This window comes from Podarcis cretensis (genome assembly GCF_951804945.1).
Source record: "Podarcis cretensis genome assembly, chromosome: 4".
NCBI classification, from domain to species: domain Eukaryota; kingdom Metazoa; phylum Chordata; class Lepidosauria; order Squamata; family Lacertidae; genus Podarcis; species Podarcis cretensis.
The window spans coordinates 104,333,931-104,352,075 of NC_137173.1; the positions used below are offsets into that span (position 1 = coordinate 104,333,931).

Consider the following 18,145-nt stretch of genomic DNA (forward strand, 5'->3'; position numbering starts at 1 on the left):
CACCTTCTGACCACTAGCAGGTGTCAGCCGGTTCTTGCTGACGCCTGCTAATCTGAACTGTCTGAGATTACAAATCAACATTATGCGTAGCTATGGCCTTGAGCAAAGCAACACCATGTCTTGGAATTGCCTAATAGCTGTGGCCTTGTGGCTTTTATATATGAAAGAGCAACATTTTCATTTCTTATACCCATTACTCTAATTTCGGCGACTACCACCCTTGATTACCTTTAAGCCACATACCAACCACTAGTGGGTGTAAACAAGCTCCATATTAGCCGAAGTATACAATAAACAGCATTTCAATTGCAAACGGACCTTATCTATGAGCATCCTAACCACATGCTGTTCTAAAGATACGCCCTATAAGCAAGTCTGTGATTACGCAGCATTTTAACTTTATGGCCTTTGAAAAAGCATATTCTTATTCCTCACACTGATGACTAGAAAAAGGGGAGAAATAGAGGCTGAAAAAGAAGCCAGCAAAAGGGGTGGGGAGCTGGCAGTGGGGGGCTGAGTGAGTTAGGAGAGAAATTGGCAGTGGGGAGGGTTGCCCTGCTGCCCTAAGGCAACCGCTTCACCTCATGAGCAGGTCAGCTCTGTCCACCCATGATGCTCTCCTAATGATAACATCCATGCATCAAGTTCAGCCAGCAAGGGCAGAAAACAAGGTGCAGCTGCCACCCCCCCCCCACTGTGGAGTTCCCTCTCCATAAAACATCTAAACCTGAGCACCATTTGGAGTCATTGCAAGACCTGCCTGTTTGTGTCAACCTTTTGGGGCTCATCCATCTGTCATGGGTGCTTTAGCTGAGATTTCTGCATTGCAGGGGGCTGGACTAGATGACCCTTGGGGTTCCGTCCAACTCTCCGATTCTATGATTCTATAATATTCAGAAAACTAGCCAAAGAGTGAGGGGTAAAATGCACTTGGGTAAAGAGTTTATGGGGACGCGAGTGGAGCTGTGGGGTAAACCACAGAGCCTAGAGCTTGCTGATCAGAGGGACTGAGCTCCTGTTGCTCAGTCCCTGCTCCTGCCCACCTAGCAGTTTGAAAGCATGTCAAAAGTGCAAGTAGATAAATAGGTACCACTCTGGCAGAAAGGTAAACAGCATTTCCGTGCGCTGCTCTGGCTCACCTGAAGCGGCTTAGTCATGCTGGCCACATGACCTGGAAGCTGTATGCTGGCTCCCTCGGCCAATAAAGCAAGATGAGCGCCATAACCCCAGAGTCGGCCACGACTGGTCCTAATGGTCGGGGGTCCCTTTACCTTTAAAGCATTTATAGAACCAACATTCTTTCTTGCAAGCACTGTGATTGGACACCGTTAGTTGAGATCCCAGGCCTGGACTGGAAGATGGGCCTCTCAATTGGCCAACCCCAGATCCCTCCTCCCACCCTGGCATCTCCCTTATATGAGAGGGATACCTGTAACTGTTGTTGTTTTTAATCTGTTGTCTCCAAATAGCTTGGAGGTCCATTTCTGTCAGTATATGCCCAGCTAGCCTTAGTATTTGGGATATGGACAAAGTGGTTGCACAGCCCTTCTAGATGATAGAGGTGGTTTTATGGTAGCTCACACAGTTTGGGCACACCAGGCGCTGTGCTGTCGGGGATGCCACAACAATGCTGTACAATGGAGTACAAGAGATGGGGAGGCGTCAATTTTTAGTGTTGCACAGGGTGCTGAAATTGGAGAGCCCAAAGTCTGCCTCTGCCAGATGGGCCTTTACCCTGATTCAGTAGGGCTCTTCTTATGACTACCAAGTTAATAAAAAGATAACCAGTGTGGCACCAGAAAATTGAGGAGAGACAAAATGCATTTATTGGTGTGTGAGCTATAGCCCATGTTAGATTTCTGAAAGAGAAATAACAGCCTATTTCTCATTAACACTCCCATCCTAAACATATTTCCCCCCCTGAAGTCCTTTTGCCTTTGACAAAGCAAATTTAGGTGGTATAATTTTCTGTGCAGAAAGTATTAACCAACTGAATTGAAATTACAGCAAGGAAAGCAAACAAGGAGAAGAGCTTTCAAGCAAGCTACAGTCCCCACACAAAACATTTTCTTGATGTGCAAATTAGGCAGAGAGAACACTGGTGTATTTCTTTAGAAAACACAATTATCTGAACCAGGTGGAACCATGAACACAGGCTCTAAGAGCAAACTGAAACAGACATAGGATGGCCAGTTATGAATTGCCGATAAAGGAGGACTTGCATCAGCAAAAAAAGACCAAAGCGACGCCAACGCATAAAATTTGCATGTGAGGATTCATATTTTTAGGTGTAAATTAAGGAATAATTGGTATAATTCAAAGAGAAATACAATATATCTCCCCATATATTGATGAGATACCAATTTCATAATGCACTAGTGAACAATTTCTGCATTCTTTGGAGCTATTAGGATCTCCAGACCAAAGGCTGGAAGTATTTTGTCACTTAAACCGACCCCTCAGGCTGCGTAATAAAGCTGGGACCATCCAGCAATGATGGGTCACACCCACGGAGCCCTTACACCCAGACACAGTATTTTATACAAATGTGCACATATTACATGCATATTACATATGAAAAGAAGAAAATAAAAAAGGTGTATCATTAAATTATTAACTTTTCCAGGTTCTTTTTTTTATGCAGCTTGCAAATGTTCTTTCTTATGGGTGAAACTGGGCAACCATATTACCATAAACTGATTTACTATTTTGCAGGATCTAAATCCTTGAAAACAGGATTTGGCCCATGGGTCATATCTAGTTTGCCATCTCCACCACAATACAGGAAAAATACAGGAAAAATGATCAGCCGAAGAGAAAACAGTGATGGTCTGATCTTGTTAGTTCTGAACTATCACAGTGCCAATCAAGGAAGGCTGCATCAAATTAATGTCACCAAAGGGTGAGAATAAATTAATTACCTTACTCATAGCAGTTTGGTATTAATTCATAGAACTTTCTGTCTTCCTATCATCATCTAATTGCCAAATGGCAGTAACCTTTCTAAAAATTAGGTTCCCATTAAATCCTTTTAAGTAAAGCTAATTTGGCGCTCTCTCCTAGGTTTGTGCTCTTAGCTTCTGAATGTTTGCAGAGCATATTTGGATACTCTTAACAGCTCCAGAGGTACATTGTACTCATTCTCAGTGAGGAAAATGTTATAATTTGAATGTGCCCCAAGGAACAATGGTTTGTTATGATGAGTTATTTGAAAAATGCAGTAAAGATAATACCAGTGCAATGTACATCTTAGCTCACTGGGGGTGGGTATCCCCTCACATTTCTAAGAGTGAATTTTCCATCTTTACAAATAAATCTAAAATAGTGTTCTGAAGTGGAAATCCTGTAGGTAAATTTGAAACTATTTTAATTTCCTTGCTGTTTCCTAAATGCAGACCTACGTATTGTGTAGACTGAAGTGGCAACAGTCTGGACTGTATCACTTCAGGTGTGCAGGTGTAGCATTTTTTCATATGCTCAATATCCTCTTTTCCCACCACACTCTTCCTCCCCTCAGACCTTCTTGTCTCCCATTATAAAAAGCTTGGGACTTGATTGCATGCTTTTGGCAAGATAACCTCTAATTTGGCCCATACTGAGGGGGCCTTAGGCAAGTCACTATCTCTCAGCCTCAGCTTTCCACTTCTAATGTAGGATATGCTGGCCTACTGTTGGGGCTTGCTTTTTTAATCATTACTGCAGGGATATTAGTGAGGAGCATTAAGTTAGGAACATCCGTAATAACAATTTATTGCCATTGTGATAGGCTAGGTCCTTACCAAAGGTTGACCTCCCAGTTGTGTGCTTTCATCGAAGAAGAAGCAAAGAGGGTAAAATGGACAGATTAAGGTCACCAGCCTGTCACTTGTCAAAATTTCAGCTGAAGTAACCAAGATATGGAGACAATAAAATGGAGAAGCTGGTGACAAAGTATAATGCCAAGCAGCAGGGCTCTGTCTGTAGCTACTCACAAATGAATAGGTGTCCAGTTCACTAATGCATGCCAGTGTACAATTAAATCTCAACAGGCATTCATCAGATAAAAACCACCACCTTCTCTGTTTTGTGTTAGAGTTTCCCCCAACAGATTGCACATCTACATCAGAGCCCAAAGCCACCTTTAAATTAACCTAGTCCCATGTCACACAGACAAACCAAAATAATTCCTTCAAGCAGTGAAGAAAACTCAGTGTTGATGTAAAATATAGGCTCTCTCTCTTGGGAACTCATTATCTTTTAAGGGTGCTGCCTTGGAAATCAGAGTTTTGTAGGTGAGTAGCCTCACAAACCTAAGCCACTTCTGCAGCATCAATAGAAAGGTTCCATGCAGGTCTGTCTTTCAAGGATATCATCAAAATTCCTCAGTATTAATATATGTTTTGAAAAAGTATGAAGCAAAATCTGCATAGGAAAGAACCTAGGTCATTTGGGCACTGGAAAATCAAAACAGCAGGTATTCAAATGCCTCAGAAGCCCAACATTTGGGCCCTAATTTTAGTGGATAGCAACTCTCCCTAACTCCCTGGCTTTAAGATAATGTGATGATTCTTCAGGTTTGCAATCTATACAGTGGTACCTTGGGTTAAGAACTTAATTCATTCTGATGGTCCGTTCTTAACCTGAGGTACCACATTAGCTAATTGCCACCACGCCACAATTTCTGTTCTCATCCTGAAGCATAGTTCTTAACCTGAGGTACTATTTCTGGGTTAGCGAAGTCTGTAAGTTGAAGCGTCTGTAACCCGTGGTACCACTGTAATTCTTACCAACTTTCTCATTTTACACCAGCCCTATGAATGAACCTACAAAAGCTACCAACTTACAAAAACAAAATTAGCCTATTTATGGGCAGAACAAAACTGTTGATGCATAATTGTTTCATTTGATTCTTTGGGATTAAATCTTGCACAGCTGTGAGTAGACACCACCAGCCCAATCACTGCCATGCCAAGCACCAGAGGGAAGGAGGCAGAGCAGGCAACCTGCCCCGATTGTGGCAGCCTGTGTAAAAAAGAGTCTTCCTTGCTGGCATACAATTCCTCGTCACCTATGACTGCCAGGTGAATGCCCAGTGGAAGGCTGTTCTAAACAACAAACAATTAAATGTGCCTAAGAACTACCTGTACATGCTGAATCTATGTCTAAAAAGCAATGCAGAGACAGAGGACAAAGAAATGTGATTCTGCTGCTTGTGCTGAAAACACTGTGCAGTTATTATGAAGCAATTCTAACAAATTTAAAATACACTTTGATATTTGAGTGTTATTTGTAATAGTCCTACAAACTTTGTGCCTCTGTTTTGCATTTTCCAAAGTAATGCCTAAAACCAACTTCCATGCTAGGCTGGAATGGTGAACATTTCTTTCAAATGGACCAGTAGAATTTTAACCTTTCTTTCATGACATAACTAGACATTAAAAAGGAAAGCAGAAAAATGACATATTCTTAAGGATGGACAGATCCATCTATTTCTGCTCCAGAATAGTTTTTCCTCCTTAAGTCTGTTCTGTTTCATTTCTCCATCAATCTGCAATTTTAAAAAGCATGAAAACTTGCATTTTATGTGCAGTTGACTAGGTTTTTAAATCAGAACCATACTGCAAAATTTGGAGAAGTGTGAAAACTGAAGGATAGCTGCATTCTAATCTGCTATTTATGTGGATCAGGAATGAATCACTCACCTTTCTGCACATATTTAGACATTGGTTCAGTTGGGATAAGTGTTAAGGGGTATTAAGCCATGGGAAAAGGTACGCGGGTGGCTCTGTGGTCTAAACCACAGAACCTAGGGCTTGCTGATCAGAAGGTTGGCGGTTGGAAACCCTGTGACAGGGTGAACTCCCATTGCTCGGTCCCTGCTCCTGCCAACCTAGCAGTTCAAAAGCACCTCAAAGTGCAAGTAAATAAATAGGTACCGCTCTGGCGGGAAGGTAAACAGCATTTCTGTGTGCTGCTCTGGTTTGCCAGAAGCGGCTTAGTCATGCTGGCCACATGACCCAGAAGCTGTCTGCGGACAAACGCCGGCTCCCTCGGCCAGTAAAGCGAGATGCACGCCGCAACCCCAGTGTCGTCCACAACTGGACTTAACGGTCAGGGGTCCTTTACCTTTACCTTTAAGCCATGGAAAAAATGGGTTTTGTGCTTAAGGGATGAGAGAGGTGGTTTGTTGTAAGTGTTCAAGTAGAATGTTCCAGCACAAATAAATCAGATTGGACATTTCTAGAGGTGGGCACAAGAAACCCACATGCACAAATGGAAACTGCAGAATGCAGGCCATGAAGGGGCACATAAGAGCCCATTGAATCTGGGTACGTAGCTTTACATCAGTGTTTAGAAGGTGGACAATATGGTCCTTTCCTATCACTGCTCTCAACGAATGGCCATTGACTTCAGTTTTACTGATATCAAGCCTCACTTTCATTTTATATGGAGTTGCAAGCTGGGTATTATCCATATGCCCTTCAGATGCTGCTCATGCAACACCTCTGTTGTATAACTCCTTGTTTTTACTCTTAGCTGTAGGGGGATAGGTTCTTCATTGTTTCCTCAGTTTTGCTCTTGAGTTACTCTCTCATGCTCTTCTGGGAATCTGAGCCACAAAGCTCCAGCGTGGGACATTGGGCAAAGTTATTTAGCAGGAGCCTTTATGGACAGCTAAGGAAAAAAGGTCAAGCTGAAAGAGTGGGGGTCACAAGCAGGGATATAAAGAGAGGTAAGGGTGGGAAGATAGCATGAGATGTCCCAAGAAAAGTAATCATGTGAAACATTATGGGCAAAAGTCACATTTTGTCAGAAATGAATGTAAGAAACAGGGCTAAAATTACTCTCAGATTGAAACCAGAGAATACTTGTGTCCTAGCTCACACACAAGGCTGACCCTGAGTCCCTACACGAAGCATGCTTATATCAGTCAGCACTTTAGGGCTGTGAGCTGGTCAGCTCTTGCTGACTCAGAGTGATGTCCCAAACACCCTCACTTTTATATTGTTCAAAATCTAATTCAATATTCAGATGCTACCGGTTGCTGCTACTTCCAAAGTAATCTCCCTGCTGTAATAAATGGCTGAGCTTCAAGGGATTGAAATCCTGATCAGAATTCAGCAGCTCAAGCCCCATCTGTTGTTGCAAGTTGCATTAATAAATGGAGGAAAATATCAGGCAATTTTTGCAAGATGCCTGGAACAAAATACATTAGTCCCACACTATAAACTGTATACATAAGAAACAGGTGGTGTCCTAATGGAACTGTCTATATACACTTCCTCCCCTACCTCTAACTTTTGTGAAAAGCACACTGACAGCTTGGCTGTGATTTCTTTGATATAGCTTTAAAGTGGCACGTTGTTTAAATGCACATTAGCATGGGAACACACAATGGTAAAACTGATTTGGTTTGGAGGTGTGTTTTTTTCCTTGTCGCTGACGGTGCAGAACCTGCTCCTGCTCATCATTCTTATTTAATCTGGCCCAGTGATGAAACAGACTGTTGGGGCAAGCTTGGCAGTTGAAGGATCCAGATGCTAAGCTCCAGGATTAATTTCTCTAGCAGGGGCATCTGGGAATCTGCTTCTCTCCCCTGGCTTGGATGGCAGACTGGATTAACCCCTAGCTATCCAAAAAGGCTCATTTCTCTGTCAAGTTAGGAGCTCCAGCTAAACGGTCAGGTAAAGGCTGCCAGACTGACATTTTCTAAATGGAAGAACTTATATTTAACTTGGATGGTTTTAATTTTCCCAGGCTTGGGAGGTCAGCTGCTGCAGAAGAATCATCTGCTTCTGCTTTTCTTTTTTGGCACCAGGTGAATGGTGTGACACAAGAAGTTTGTTAACAGCAAAACAAGACCCATAATGTCTGAAGGAGGAAAAAAATGCTGTTAGCTGCATCTGCCTATCTATCTATATATTCCTAGTGATATTTTGAATTATAAAAGCAGAGATGTGAGTATGTATAGCATTTTTATAAATGTGTGAGAGGAAGATCACAAAACTAAGAAACCACATCCATAGTGCATACTTGTCTTTCTGAAAAGACTGTATAGGGTGACCATGTTATTTTTAAACATTTGTATATTTCTCTGCCCATTGTTTTCTGAATCTGTTTGGTAAGTTTCTTCAAATAAACAAACATTTATTTATATCCCTCCTTTCTCCCAGAATTTGGACTCAAGGCAGGCCACAAAAATTAAAACAGCTAGCTGAAACATATAAAATATAATAGTTAAAATAATTAAACTATAGGAGAATTAAAATGTTGTCAAAACATCTATTAAAATGCAGAGAGTAAAAACAGCACAGAGCTATTCAAAGCCCTTTCCTTAAAAGCAGTCACTTCCTGAAAGCCTGCAGAAATGAAACAGTTTTGACCTGACCATGGAAGGACAACAACAAAAAAGGCACTTATGAGGTGTTCAGAAAGCTACTTCTTTCTTCCTCTAACCCTTTAGATGTCTGAAGTTGCTTGAAGCAGTTCTGTGGCTGCATGACAAAAAAAGAGAAATCCCTTTAAAAATGCTTCGAGGAAGTGACTGTACATCATAACATGCAGTCCCTTCCTGGGGAACTATACAGGAAAAAAATGGCTGCCCTGTCAGGTACAGTCGCATCCTAGAAGCATTTTTAAATGGATTTTTTTAAGGGTGTAGTCACAGAGCTGCTCCAAGCAATCTAAAACAAAGGCAAAAGGAGCGAAGAGGCAGCCCTCATATCACCTCCTAAATACAGTATGGATTCATGCACAGTTTGGTCTATTGATTATGTGGCTTAATCCTCATATCAACAATTTGGTTCTATGTATGGGCCTGAAGGGAGCAAAATGTGGAGCAAACCATTATCCTCCCCAGCCCTTCTACCTGCTGCCCCTGATAGTCGAGGGAAGGAGCGGCTAAGAGTTGGGAGTGATTTCTTTACTCCCTGTCTTCTCCATGACTCTTCAGTCCAGTCAGCTGTGGGGTATTAAAAAGAAAGGGCATGCACATTATTAAAGAGCCTGGGCTCAACTTTTTGCTCCTGGAGGTGCCCCTTTGATCCCTGGGCCACTGTAGATGGCTGTTTCCCAATATTTGGTGAAAGAGTATCGTGGGTGGTGGGTGCTGGCTGCATTGGGCCAAACCAGTGCATTGTGCCAGAGTTTCTGAGGAGAAACCTATAAATACACACTCCAAGGCTCAAACCCCATGAGGACAGGATTTGGAGCCTGAAGGCTGCCTGAGGATGGGAGGGATGGCTAGGACTGTGAGTAAACATGCAAAGGAGTGCATTGCGTAGATCTGAGATTAGAAGAGATTGCCAGTTGTCTTTTAGGTATTTTTCCAAATGCTGCTTTGTGCAAATGTTTGCATGGCACTCATAGGTATTCATAATTTCAGTAGCACTAAAATTCAGGATCTCCCAGCGAAACATGAAAGGGAGCAGTATGTTCAGGGCTACTTCACGTAGCACATTATGTGCTGTTCACCATTCGCTTGCACACCCTTTAAAAGGTGATTAGACAAAGCAGGGTTTGAGACCCAATGCTTTTTTCTGTTGCTAATCTCCACAACTTCAACATATACAGAGGTAGTGTAGCACCCTGCTTGTGGTTAACGCTTAGCTGGAATGAAATATTCAACGCAGCAATAGAGAAATTAAAATAGTAATTTATTTGTCAGACAAATAAATATGAGGCACAGTGGTATATGGTTACCAAGCTCTGGCCTGGCCTCTTGCCATTCTGGCCAGCACTTATATTTCCTTAATCCAGCCCCCTTGCTCCTCCTGTGGCTGCCTCTGTCCAATCAGCCTGGTTGAAATTCCTATTGGCTGTTTGCTAGAGCCAATCACAAAAGATACACCCATTTCCTTCTTGCCCTTTTATGGAAATCAAAAAGCTATATATTCTTCTATCTATAAATGACAAATAAGTAGTAATATATCTTACATGTGTCTCAACAAGGAATCTTAATTACCAGCTCACCTCTTGCCCTCCTTGCCCTATTGCCTTCCAAAACAGATAATTAATCTTGAATTTTTATCTTATGCATGTCAAGGATTGAGTTCACATCAACATTGAGAGATCTCCTTCATTTGAAGGTTTCTAAACAAAAGGCCTGACAACCATATATCAGGAGCGCTCGATTGGCGTCTTCTGTCTGGCAAGGGGGGGGGGCTGATGGCTGATGGCCCTTGTGATCTCTTCCAACTATATGAAATAAGAATCTAGCATTTCTTAAATCCTTTGCATAATTATATTTAAACTAATATATTTAATACATAAATAACCTTTTAAAAGGAAAAGAAATCTTAAAAGGATCTTAGTTTAAGAAACAAACAGCTTTAGAAAAGATTTCCCAGAAAATGTTCTGTTTCTGCCAGCTAGATGCTTTTTCACTGCTCTTGACCTTCTTAACCTTAGGAAGAAGATATGGCTCATTTTACTATTTATCCACCCTTAATTTGTAGGGTCAGTGTAACCTTGGCTGTCAGCCTGTAATTCCGTTTTTACGACTTTGAGAATTGTTTTCTGCTATAAATCAGGGGGGCCCCTTGTCTAGGAGTAAAACATCTTGTCAAGGTTTTTAGGCAACTGGTCTTCTAAGACTGGTCTTTTAAGATACAGGCCCTGATTAAACATATAAGCTTTAATAAAAATGCAGGCTTATGATTAGATGCCTCAGTAGACTTCCTCTGAACCTGGAGGTGTCAGAAACCAATCTCGGCTTGATGGCCACCTTTCCATCTCCAGCTTCGGAAGCTGTCTGCCTCTAAATATGATGAAAGGGGAGAGACAAAACAACAGGAAAAGGCTGTTGGCCTCAATCCCTGCTTATGAGCTTCCTCCTGGATCTGACTGTCATTGTGGAAAGCAGGGTGCTGGGCAAGATGGACCCAGTTCAGTTACTCTTAGATGCACAGGAGCTCCTCCCACCATTTTTTAAAAACTGGTTGTTTATTTCTGGTTTCTTGACTCCAGCTTTTTACTAACATTCCTCATTGCTTCAAGAACCTATGCAAACTCCACTTTGCTGAAGTAGCATTTTTTAAATTTTGCATATGATAAAGTGGTTTTACCCCACTCTTCAACCAGAAAAGGCTTGCAGAGTAGCTTATAAAGATTAGTAAGAAGACAAATCATGTGAGGAAGTGAAGAAATTTTGGAACCTGATTTATAATGAATTAAAAAAAATATTTAAGTACACATTCCTCAAAAAGCCAGAGGCTTTTCTATTAGGAATTATTGGAGAAGAAATTAAGAAAGAAGATAGAATTTTATTCCAATATTCGACAGCAGCAGCCAGAATATTAATCGCACAAAACTGGAAAAGCGCAAAATTACCAACGGTGAGGGATTGGCAGTCAAAACTATTTGAAACAAAAAAAATTCCTTCCAGTAGCACCTTAAAGGCCAACTAAGTTAGTTCTTGGTATGAGCTTTCGTGTGCATGTGTATCTGAAGAAGTGTGCATGCACACGAAAGCTCATACCAAGAACTAACTTAGTTGGTCTTTAAGGTGCTACTGGAAGGAATTTTTTTTGTTTTGACTATGGCAGACCAACACGGCTACCTATCTGTAACTAAAACTATTTGAATTTGTTGAATTGGCAAGTATGACGCAAAGAGTCAGAAATCAAAAAAATACAAAGTTTATTGGAGATTGGAATAAATTTATGGTCTATATTGATGGAAACTATAGAAACTTACCAACTATAGTAGGTATGTTATAAAACATGATGTATAAACTAGTAACCAATACCAGCTGCAGAAAGTGAAGCCTTTAATCTAAGAAACCCGAAACCAGAAGGGAAGGAAGTCAGTATGTGTACCTGTGTATCTGAAATGTATACTGTAATGTAAATGTTCAATGTTTTTCCTTTTTTTTTTCTTTTCTGCCCTTTATTAATTTTTTTTTCGTGTTTTATGTGTAAGTGTACTTTTCTTTTTTTAACTCACTTTTTTCACGTTTATGTAGAGGTCTATGTTTATGTTATGTACGTGGCAAATGAAAATTAATAAAAATATTTATATATATAAAAAAAGAAGACAAATCATCATCATAAAAACGGGCATCATGTTAGGGGGGGGCGCAGAACTGAGTTATCTGTGACATAATTGGTTAGTTAGTTAAGTATTTGTATTATTTGCTTGATTTAGGGGGGGGGTGTGCTCCCCTGCCCCCCCACTACACTCATGCATAAGGCTGGCATGAACTAGCACAACAACTTCGCTTCCTCCCCCTCTCTTCTGTCTGCGCATGGGGGGGGGGGAGTTGAGAGGAGAGGGCAGGAAGTTACAATGTGCAGCTAAACATCATTGCACTAACGCAACTGTTTAAATGAATACAGGTAACTTGCATCTTAGGTGGGGGTTATCTTCCTGGCCATCACAGGTTTAAGCAAAATCGAGTAAAGCCAGAATGACCCCTAGAAAACTATTTAAAAGCCATTTAAAAAATTGCTGCACTTACTGGTGAGGGACAAATGTTGCTCTTAGTCTTCTTAGCCTTCTGCCTCCTTTTCCCTTCTGAATGATGTTGCAGATGATATGAGGACCAGGGGAATTGACCAGTAGCCAGAAGCAATGCTTGGCTGTGGTTCAGATCCAGAGGTGGGTTGCCTATGCACATCTGCTGCTGGTGGTTTCTTTGTGACGAACCTGGTGATTGGCAGCTGCTGCTGTTGTCTCTTGAAGTCATCAAACATTTGCTTGTACAGCCTCAGAGTATCTGTAATCTCATGGATGATCTTGAGACTGCATTTCATGGGGGAGGGAGGGGTGTCAAACTCTGCAATCAGATCATTTGTGTACTTTAGGACTTGGAAGAGTCAAGAAGATTTCTGCAGGTTTCAGCTGGCTGGTTCATGCTCGCCATCCTCAACCTCATCCTCACATTCAGAATTTGATGTGACCAGTTCTGTCAGCCAGGGGTGTAGCATTATTGGTCAGTTCCTTCCCTGCAGTCCCCCCAAGTGCACCCTTGAAATCTGCTCCAGAGGGTTGTGTACCCTCTGAAGAAAATTGGAGGGAGCACATGACAAATAGAGGAAATGGAAGTGTTGCTGCACTGAAGGAACTCTGTTGGCACAGCTGGGGCGGTAGGTCCTGCTTTGCCATTTGAGGCAAAATGGGAAGTGCTGCTTTACCCTGCTCCCGCCACCACCCACCTGATCCTGCTGCCACCTGTTCTGCCACCGCAGCACACCCCTCAGCATCCACCACTGGTAGAGAAGCAGCACAGCCATTGGTACTGATTTTGGGGGAGATTTTGCCAATTACAGGTGAGATCTTGTCCAATAGTGGCACTGATGGTGGCCACACTTCTCTGGAGGTGGCCAGACACTGTGGGCATGGTGCCTGGGCAGTGGCTTTGCCTGCCTTGTTGGCATAGTCCTTGCAGTCTGGGCCCTAGTGCAGTTGCTCCCACTGTACCATTTATAAGTCAGCCATGTTCAAACCACAGTGCTTGTTATCTTAGTTAACCTTACAACAACCCCCATAAGGTAGACTGATGTTGTCATCCCTATATTGCAGATGGGGAACTAAGACTGTGAGTTAGTGCTTGCCTAAGGCCTCCTGGTAAAATTGTGCCAGAGATGAGATTTGAAGTAGATTTTATTGTAACTTTCTGTAAGGGAAATTTTATCGGTGAAGTGCCAAGGCCCATGGCTACAGCAATAAAGTTGTTGATGATGACAAAATGGAAAGTGGCTTGTTGGTAGCTTAGTCTCTTAGCTCCTTATCTCTGGGTTTCACCCTAAGTTCCAAGTCCTACATGGGCTGTTAATTTACTAGGAATTTAGATGTGAGAAGATTAGATGCAGCTTTGGTTCCAGGGACGAAAGCATGCATGCTTTATTCCTTTCTCCAAGCTCCTTCAGACACACAGCATACTTGTTTGAATATTAATGAGCTTCTTTTACATCCATCACCTCCAGAATGTATTAATGCTGCCTACAAGTGATTTCCTCTAGAGGCTGTTAAAGCCTCATGGAAGGAACCTATTTATCGTCAAGAGCTGGCAAAGAGCACACGCTGTATGTCAGTGGATAAAGACCTCTTCCTAGAAATGAGCGATAATCAGAGAGAGGATATTTCACATGTTGAAGACAGTTTCCGGGTGTGGGTGTGTGATCAAGCTTGTTTCTACAACTGAACACAATATATCCACATTATATATTTAAAAGATATTAGTAATTTAGAGCACCGATCCCATATTGTAGAATTTTGAGTCTTCCCCTCAAGGATTGGTTGGATAATATATATCAATAGAAACAAGATGTGTTAAGAATAATCACTCTCTGGATAGACATGATGTGAATAGGGTTTTTCTTCTTCCTTACACCATATTTCTGCATCTCAGCCAAAAGCAGAGAGACATGTGCATCCTGTAGCCCCTTCTAGGATGCAACAGAAGAGGCAGTTCTTCCTACATGAGAGATATCCATATCCAGAACTGTTGTTTGGCACTTGGGACCCGCTCCTGGGCAGAAGGCCTGCCAGCTGTGGCCACCGACATTGGTGCCATTGCCCAGATTCACAGACATGGTGAAGAGCTCTGCCTCCATTACACATGCTCATCTTCAGCAGTGGAGTTGAAGGACGGGGAGGGCAAGGAGGAGGAAGCAGCTAAAATGATGGTATGATGTGGGGTCCATCAAGAAATGGAGAATAGAAGAAGCTGAGTGGGAGGGGGGAAATGGACCCCCACTCCTGTCTTGTGGTCACAATGAACTTCTCCTGTGTGTGCGCACGTGCACTAATATGCACACCTGAATGTCCATCATTGTTAAGGAATGGTTGAATCACAGTCTTGCCTTCAGTGGTTTGCTGGAGTTGTCTCTGCAATATGTCTCTGAATACCAGTTGGTGGGGATCACGAAGGAGGGTAATATTGCTCTCATGTCCTGTTTGTGGGCTTCACCCAGTCTGTGAGAACAGAATGCTGGACTAGATGGGATTTTTGCTTGATTTCCCCCCTTATGTTCTGATCCTTTGAAAGAGGCAAGACCAAGGAGCGGACACCACAGCTTCTGCTTGCACAAGGAGCCAGTGGATAAATGGGCTTCTCCTTACTTGCCTCCCCTTCAGGCAACATTCTCCTGATTTCTCAGCTAATTCCTGGTACAGTCAAACCTCGGTTGTCAGAACATAATCCATTCCGGAAGCCCGTTTGGCTTCCAAAACGTTCACCAACCAAGGCACAACTTCCGATTGGTTGCAAAAGCTCCCTGCACTCAAGCAGAAGCCATGTCGGAAATTCAGCTTATGAAAAACATTAAAAAACCGGAGCGCTTACTTCCAGGTTTTTGGTGTTTAGGAGCCAAAACGTTTGAAAACTGAGCCATTCGGGAGCTGAGGTCTGAATGTATTAATTCATCCCCTATGGTTCTTCTTAACCAGGGCTGGCCCAGAAGGTGTTGCCACACTAGGCGGAACTAAAAATGCCGCCACACGGATGCTGCCTGAAGTGCCTGGGGAGTAAAAGGAAGTGGGTGTTGGTGTTGGGCAGTAAGCAGGGATGTTGCACTGAGCAGATATGCCGCCTGAGGCAACTGCCTCACGCTGCTTCAGGGCCAGGCCAGCCCTTTTCTCTGTTCTCTTACACCATGGTCGGCAAACTAAGGCTGGCGGGCCAGATCAGGCCCAATTGCCTTCTCGATCTGGCCCACGGACGGCCCGGGAATCGCCGTGTGGATCACCAGCGTGCTCGTTCTTTCCCTCTCCCTTCCTCTCCCTCACACAGTGGCACTTTTCTCCTCAGGGACGGAGCAATCTTGGCCCCCACTGGGAGCCGTCAGCAGCGGGAATCATCTCACCAGCCTGCCCGCCTCAGCAGGGTGGCGCTGTGAAGGGGGCGTGTGACGCTGGCTGTCACTGCATTTTCCTCCTGCTCCTCCTCCCTCTCCCTCAGTCTGCCCTTCCTTCCTTTTCCGTGCCAGTTCCTCACACACTTTCTTCGCTGCTGCCTGCCTGCCTTCCTCCTTCATTCCTCCCATGGCGTTCAGGCGGGTCGTTGCAGTGGCTGTGGCTGCTGCTTGCGGGTTGGCAGGCAGCTCTCTTTTCTCCGCGGTGCCACTCAGGAAGCAGCATCAGGTGGTGGTGGGTAAAAGCTCTGGCAGCGCCACGGTTACCTTACCTCTGTCTGTGGCTCCTCTGCCAGGGCTGCTACTTCTGTCTTCACCAGCCAACGTAGCCTTCTACCCCACCACGGCGCCTGGCCAGCTGGAGACGCCCACCTGTGGCTATTGGGACAACAACTGGGACAGGTAAAGTGAAGCATCTTCAGGCCTCTTTGTAGGTAGGCTGAAATCATTCACCCCCCCAAAAAATATAGTCTAGCCCCCCACAAGGTTTGAGGGACAGCGGACCAGCCCCCTGCTGAAAAAGTTTGCTGACCCCTGTCTTACACCTTCAGATACCTATATGGAATTCTTTTGTATTATCTGTCAGTGCAGTGCTACAGATCTGCTCCCTGTTCCAGGACATTGCATACTTTATTTTGCCTCCATAGCTACTTATCCCTCACTCAAAGGGCACTTCATTCTTTCATGCATTTGGTGGAAAAGAGTGGTGAGCATGTAGTGCTGCATTTTCAGCTGGAATTGCTGAATAATTGCTACAGGTTGCATTTAATAACTTTCCCCCGGTGAATCTGCTGACCAGGATTGCAACAGCCCAGATGAGGCACATTTGAAAGCCCAGCTGGTGGCTGAGGTGGGAGAAGGAGCCTTCTGAAACCTCTGTATGAGCTGATGTAAAATGCTGTTCAGTAAACGCATCCCAAAAATGCTGATCCTTGCAGGCTGGCCGATAGTAACTTGATAAATAATGATGATGATGGCATTTATATACAGTGTTTAATTGTTGAGAGCATTTCATATACATTATCTCAGTCACTACCACAGTCCCGCAATATCAGTTAGTATGGCGGCGGAAATATTGATTAGTATACTTCTCTCCCTTGTAAAGTGTAGTAATATATCTACCTCGTGTTGTGATGTAATTATGTGTGTTTCTCTGTTCCTGCAGACTGCCACAAAAAATGTGGACCCAGCCACTGGGTGGAGAAGTGCCAGGGCCGTAGCTAGCTGATCTTGCACCCCTGGCAGAACCATCCAGATTGCGCCCCCTAGCTACGGACAAATTGGCTCTTCTTTCCGCCTCTCTTCCAACCCCCCCCCCCCGGCACCCATTCAATGCCTCACACACTTCACCTTGTAATGAATTCTTTTTTTTGCAATGAATTCTGATTGAAGGAGGCCAAAAAAGAGCGCGGACACCAAGATGGGGAAGGCTGACCTAGATGATGGTATATAGGCGTCTCCCCACTTATGTGCGGGTTATGTTCTGGGCCCCTGCATGCATAAGTGAAATCACATAAAATGGGAAGCACCCCACTAATAGGGAGGAGGGCATGGGAGCCAACTCCTTGGGGCCAGGGTTCCTCTGCCTCGCCCTGCCCCAGTTAATGGGCATTGCCATTCAAATAGTGCTCCATCTTGATTATACAGGGCGATGCTTACCTGCCCCCCTCCATATATTTTATTCAAGTTAGCACCCTTGAAGGAGGATCTGCGCCCGGAGAGGCAGGGGCTTGGGCAGTGAGGTGGACTGGGCAGTGCCAGGGCCCAAGGCTGGTGGACCTTCCCTGCCCTGACCCCACGAGGTCTGGGAGAGGCAGAGCCAGTGCCTCACAGCCAAACGGGATGGGGCGCTGCGCCTGGCTGCCAGGAGGGCCAAGGGGTGAGGGGAGCAGCCGGGAGCAGCTGCCGCCCAGACCCTCTTCCCCGCCCTGCCTGGGCTGTGGGCAGGGAGTGCTGGCTGGAGGGTCTTGGCAGCCGATTTTGTGTCCCCCCTCGCCTGCGCCCCTGGCAGGCGCCCACCTCCCAAGCCCCTAGCTACAGCCCTGGGAAATGCACAATGTAGTGTGCATGTTAAAACCATGTCAGAGCCCCACGGTGTTGGGGCTGAGCCTCCACACACAAAATTGTAAGAACCCGGGCACCCAGGACCTCATAGAGTTGGCGTCAGTGTGTCTGGGCATGAAAACAGACAATGCCTGGCCAACCAGCAAGACACTGACCAGCAACAAGGGCCTCTGATTGGCGCATTTGAACTTAAGGCTTTGGCGGGCAATTATGCCCTGCAGAGCAGCCAGCCAGGCAAATTCCCC

The 18,145-nt window shown here is 44.1% G+C and overlaps 1 long non-coding RNA gene across 1 annotated transcript; it reads left to right on the forward strand.

Annotated features, from left to right (window-relative positions):
• Nucleotides 1-2,756: 2,756 nt before the first annotated feature.
• Nucleotides 2,757-8,029, forward strand: LOC307214484. The gene is made up of 3 exons (XR_013838145.1): nucleotides 2,757-2,902; nucleotides 6,564-6,712; nucleotides 7,799-8,029. It is a non-coding gene; the product is annotated as an uncharacterized lncRNA (long non-coding RNA).
• The last annotated feature ends 10,116 nt before the right edge of the window (nucleotides 8,030-18,145 follow it).